Below are 6,780 nucleotides of genomic sequence, written 5' to 3' on the forward strand. Positions count from 1 at the left end.
GGTGCACCTTCCCACATGGCTCAGTGGTAAAGAACCTGCCTGCCAACGCAGGAGATGCAGGAGACATGGGATCAATCCCTGGGTTGGGAAGATCCCCTGGACGAGGGTGTGGCAACTCACTCCAGTATTTTTGCCTGGAGAATCCCTTGGACAGAAGAGGCTTGTGGGCTATAGTCCATGGGCTTGCAAACAATCAGATACAACTGAAGCAACTTGGCCCTTTGTTCTGTATTTTAATAACTTGATGGACTCATATTTTATGTTCTATATTTTACAATAAAAATATGTTTGAGGGGAAGCTCAAATATCCCACATTTAACCAATGGAATTGCTTTTGACACATGATAATGTGTCTTTGAACCTTACTGCCTTCTAACGGAAGTGGTATTTATAAAACAAGATCTGAGTTTTGGTCCCAAGATACTGCTTCTAAACCCTCTCACTGGAGAGAACTAGGATGTGTGTGTTCATTTTCTATTCCAATTTAGCATCATAGAATTTATTTTCTTGTCTTTTTAAATTTCATATATATGTATATATATTTGTATACATATGCACTAGTAATATTAAGTTACTTGTTTAGTCTAAAATGTACATTAAATGGTGTCAAAATTATGATATCAAAATTATTATTTAAAAAACACTGAGTGAATGTTAAGGTTTCTCTATAGTTCTTTTTATCCTTAGAATTATAATCACCAAGGATTTAGATTCAGGTTGCTGTTTTCAGAGATTACATGGAATAATTTTTCTCTGTGTTATTATGTTACTACTTTGATATAAAATTAGGTTCATTTGTTTCAGCTTGTTTTCAGCTTGAGGGCTGGAATTTTCCCTTTCTGATTTACTTTTTTTTGACTCTGTAAAGCATCTGCCAGCTTTGAATCAGAATTCTTACTTTGACATTTTTCCCACTGAGATTCCTTTCTTCTTCCTTAGTTTCTAGGCATCTAAAATCAGCATACTTACAAATATCTTATCTGGGTACACTGGCGCTTCTTATGCTGAGAGGGAATAGGAAAGCACTTCCCCAAATGTGAATTATGAAACACCACATTCATGAGATGCTTCCTGAGAAACAAATTTGGGAAACTCTGTGACTGCCCCACCAGTCTCACACACACACACAGACTCACTCAGGACACAATGGCAAATGAAAGAAGGCAAGAGAACCTTCAGTGAGAATGGAGGTTTAACTTCTTTAAATACAAAGTGCTATGGAGTGTTTGATCTTCAAATGGGTTTTGGATTACATACATTAACAATCTATGGGATTAGTGCTCTGAGGTGTATATTTTGTTTTCCCTGATTTAAATGCAACTTGGGCAAAGCAAAGATTAGGGTTGTTAAGCCTTCTCCTGATATCTTTATTATGACTCACAGGTCTTAAAATAAGGGAACAACAAAAGTTTGTGTGCCTCTCAGGAAGGAGCCAGCACCTCACAGGTGTATATTTGGAATATAAACATCATCAGAGAAAAGACTTTCTGTTGCCTCTGTTGGAACAGAGAATTCAATTCTATTTGGCACAACATAGGTGCCTGATGCTGTCTGGTGTAAGAAAGAATGAAGGGTCATTTGATGGGCATTTGTTTTCTCTGAGAACTAGAGCCTCCAGACATGCTGACTAGGTAAAGATGTCCTACACTCTTAATAGGGCACCTCAGATTTTAAAAATAATAACTAAAAATATACAAATAAGAGGCTTAGTGAACACCTAAGATCCCCTGGAAAATTACATAGGGAATTTCATAATGAATATTAAGCAAATGTTTTTAACCTATGATCAAAATATCATATATAGTCTAAAGAAATCTAGAAAAGAAAAATGTAAGTAAGAAGAGAAATACATTTTAGATTACGGTATTATTTACCAAAGCATATCTCAGGAAAAGCAAGATTTAGGTAGTGTTAACAAATGTTCACACATGGTTTTATCTTGAAATAAATTTAGGAGTCTTTTTGTTGGACAGATTGGAACTAGTTTCTTTAATGTAGAACTCTAAAATTAATTCAACATTCAATTAGTTCTCAATGCAGGAGGAGAAGAGGACAACAGAGGATGAGATGGTTGGATCAGCTCTTAGAGCATGAGAGTCAGCATCATTGACTCAATAGACATGGCTTTGGGTGGACTCTGGGAGCTGGTGATGGACAGGGAGGCCTGGTGTGCTGTGGTTCATGGGGTCACAAAGAGTCGGATATGACTGAGCTACTGAACTGAACTGAGACTAATATCTAGAGTAAGTCTCTAAAAAGGGAATAGACAGTTTGTGTCATTTCCAAATGTTTTATTTTTCTAAGTATTCTTGCCTGGAGAATTCCATGGACAGAGGAGCCTGGCAGGCTACAGTCCACAGGGTCACAAAGAATCAGACACAACTGAGCGCACACACACACACACACACACACACACGCGCGCATGATACCTAATATGTCAAAGGATCTGCTAGACAAAATAGACAACATGCAATGATAGATGGGTAATGTAAGCAGAGAGATGGAAACTGAAAAAATCTCTAAGAAAAATGATAGAACCCCAAAATACAGAAAAAAAAGAATGCCTTTGAAGGGCTCAGAAACAGACTGGAGAAGTGGAGGAAGGAGTCAGTGAGCTTGAAGACATGTCAGAAGAAAGCTTCCCAGACTGAGATGGAACAGCTAAGATCACTGGGATAATTTCAAAAGGTGTAAATGTGAATATTTGAAAAACCACAAGGAAAAGAAAGTGAGAACTGATCAGAAGAAATGCTGAAGTACTAATAATTGAGAAATTTCCAAAATAAATGACAAGATATCAAAACACAGATCCAGAAAGCTCAGACAACATGAAGCATCATAATTATCAACAAATCTACACCTATGCATGGGGGCTTACCTGGTAGCTCAGCTGGTAAAGAATCTGCCTGCAATGCAGTAGACCCTGGTTCAGTTCTTGGATTGGGAACATCCGCTGGAGAAGGGATAGGCTATTTACTCCAGTATTCTTTGGCTTCCCTGGTGGCTCAGCTGGTTAAAAATCCATCTGCAATGCAGGAGACCTGGATTTGATCCCTGGGTTGGGAAGATCCCTTGGAGAAGGGAATGGCTACCCACTCCAGAATGCACCTATGCATAATGTATTCAAATGGTAGAAAACTGAAAGCAAAGAGAAAACCAAAAGAAGCAAAGGAAAACGGTTTTACTCCCTAGAAGAACAAGGATAGACTTTACAGTAGATTTCTCATGAGACAGCATGTAAGAAATAAGAATGTCATGAAATATTTTAAAGATTGACAGAAAACAGCTACACACCTAGAATTCTATATCCAGCAAAATTATCCTTCAAAAGTGAAGTAGAAATATTTTCTCAGAAAAACAAAAACTATGGGAATTCATTGCCAACAGACCTTCCCTACTTGAAATGATAGAAGAAATCCTTCAAGAAAAAGAAACTGATACAGAGTCAAAAATCAGATTACATACTAAATGGAAGAACTTCAGAGAAAATATAAATGAAGATAAAATGTTTCTTACACTAAATTGATCTAGCAGAAAACTGTGTTTAAATTAAATGTTAAAGTAATACTAGTAACAAAAATACTGGGTGATCACAGCATATAGATAGTGAAATAAATAACAGCAGTACCATGAGGTGTGTGAGGGGGAAACTAGGAATTTTGTATTAGAAGATATATGTAGTACAGTGTTACATGAAGGTGGATGTAGATTAGTTATGTACATATATGGTAAATCCTTTAAATATCGTTGAAAGAATTTTAAATAGAAGTATAACTGATTTTCTAAGAGACCAGATAAAACATAACCATATAAAGTTCTCAATTTAACCAGAGAAGAAAGAAAAATGAAGGGGATGTAAAGATATGCAGAACAATGACAATGAAAAGAAAATACATTCAAATACAGTAGAATGTAAGTTCTCTCTTAAAATGTAGCTCTTTTAAATACAAAATGGTCTAAATACACTAATTAAAAGGAAAAGATTATTCAATTCAGTTCAGTCACTCAGTCATGCCCGACTCTTTGCGACCCCATGAACCACAGCATGCCAGGCCTCCCTGTCCATCACCAACTTCCAGAGTCCAACCAAACCCATGTCCATTGAGTCAGTGATGTCATCCAACCATCTCATCCACTGTCATCCCCTTCTCCTCCTGCCCTCAATCTTTCCCAGCATCAGGGTCTTTTCAAATGAGTCAGCTCTTCTCATCAGGAGGCCAAAGTATTGGAATTTCAGCTTCAACATCAGGCCTTCCAATGAACACCCAGGACTGATCTCCTTTAGGATGGACTGGTTGGATCTCATTGCAGTCAAAGGGACTCTCAAGACTCTTCTCCAACACCACAGTTCAAAAGCATCAATTCTTCAGCGCTCAGCTTTCTTCACAGTCCAACTCTCACATCCATACATGACCACTGGAAAAACCATAGCCTTGCCTAGATGGACCTCTGATAAAAGATTATTAGAGGGTATTAAAAAAAATTAAAACCAAGACAGACTACCTGTTGTCTATAAGATACCTACTTTAGAGTTAAATGCCCAGGTACATTTGAAGTTAGGAGATGGAGAAAGAGACACCTACTAACACAAAAGACATTTGAAGCAGTTACATTAATGTCAGAGAAAGCAGAGTTCAGAGTAGGAAGGTTATTAGGGATAAATAGAAGCAATATATGATGATAAAGCAACCAATTCTCCAAGAAGAAATATGGTTGAACCTTGAAGACATTATGCTAAGTGAAAGAAGACGGTTGGTTACAATAATCATGCTGTACGAACCCATTTATAGAAAACATCGAGAGCAGGCAAATCTATAGTGACAGAAAGTAGATCAGTAGTTGCCTAGGGCTGGGGTAGGGGTTGGAAGCAAAAGGGAATGACTGATATTAGGAGCAGGGTGGCTTTCTGTGGTTATGAAAAGGTCTGCTATTGATTGTGGTGAGGGTTGCACAATTCTAAATACATAGAAACCATTGGACTGTGTGTTTAGTATGGGTGAATTGTGTGGCATGTGAGTTACATCTCAATAAAATATTTTAAAATAATAGAAGAAACTAGGTGTTGGACATAGGAAACTCTGTGCGCCATCTTCACACTTTTCCCTCTTGCAAATCTCAATCTCTTAGCATAAAATAACAATGTTTATTTAAAGAAACAAGTCACCAGCCCTGATTCCCTGCTCTGTGTTTCTCTTCTACCTTCCAACTAAATGGCAGGGATGGTAAGGGATGGGCATTAACTACTCTGCATTCCGAAGATGGAAGTGTAACCGGGTGTCTCATTGCATTGGGCTTCTGAGAAGGAAAAGACACCCCTGGGCAGCCTCCAGAAGTCGGTAGTGGAGTGAACACAAAACTCTATCAATTATGCATCTGTGTGAGAATGAAATAGAGCACACTGTGCAAAAATAGATAATTTGCAAAAATATTTTATTTGCACCTAATTTTCCAATTATGCCTCTGCTTGGAATCACATAGCATTTGTTACTTGCAAATTGTTCCTCTCCTTTAAAGCCCTACAGTACCTCAATGAAACTGTACCAAAACATAATTCTATTGAGTTAAGCTAGAAAAATAAAAAGGAAGAGCTAATGTATGTGTGTGTATGTGTACAGAAGAGCTATTATATATATATACACACACATATGTGTGTGTGTGTGTGTGTGTGTGTATTTCAGGTAGAGATTTTAATTTAATTGACTCCTCCAAGCCGAGCAAATGATGCATGAATGTGCGTCTAGATTCAATGTTCAGACTCTTCAATAAAAAGGGAGGGTGTGTGGGGAGGCCATTCCAGATGAGTCGTACAAGAAGTGAAGAATTACAAATTCTGCCTGATATGTGGATTTTCTTCCACTTTCTATCGAACTGCTCGACCTTATCAAATGGCAGGATAATTAAGCCAGCCCAAGGGAGTCACACACACTTTGTTGGACACACCCTTTGAAAAGTCCATATACAATGGTCAGCAGTTTTGGGTCCCAGACTGTTCCACTCACTTTCCTTGGAGAATGCTGATCAATGAGCCAGTCAGGCTGGATCAAAGGCAGCGTGATGAAATGCCACCTTACAAAGTAGTTGAGTTCATGGATCTGCCCAAATGAGTCATAAAGCTAGTCATCAATACCCTCCATCGTGCAGTCCTGAGCTGACATGTTTAGCTTGAGGGATACTCCGATCAAAGGAGCTTACTGTATGATCACTTTGGCCTCTCATTCATCACCTTTACCTTCCAGGAGGAGAGGGTGGGAAAGAGAAGAACACCATTGTCATCACTGAACCAGAGCTCAAGCCCTGGTTTCTATGCTTACAGAGGTGCAGAGTCTAAAAATGCTTATAATGCAATCTCCTATCAGGAAAAGAGGTGTCATTGTATTCTGTTTTGCAATTTGTATTTCCATCAGCCTCTATTTAGTGTTGGCCATAAAAATCCATGTGCATTGAGAAAAAGCAGTCCAGTATGTGCCTTTCTTTTGCTGATGCCATTTTTCTAGAAACTAATGTTGTCTGTGTGAGAAATATCACTGGCACAAGTTCCTGAGCTGTGAAATCCTCCTTAAGTATATTCAGAATGAAGTGGGGATGTAACTGTGGGGGTATCATGTAGGTGTCCCCCAGAATTCTGCCGGTTGCTGACTGGCCCTCAGAGATGCAAAGACAACTGCCTAGATTCCACAGAGACGGTCCTTCTCCCCTCTTGCTATTATAGACAAGCAGGTATTGTGTTTGAGGATTTTAAGTTGAGAGCTAGCTGTCAATACATTTTGCTTCAGAGGGAGA

Source organism: Dama dama, chromosome 23 (assembly GCF_033118175.1).
Source record: "Dama dama isolate Ldn47 chromosome 23, ASM3311817v1, whole genome shotgun sequence".
Classification (NCBI taxonomy): Eukaryota; Metazoa; Chordata; class Mammalia; order Artiodactyla; family Cervidae; genus Dama; species Dama dama.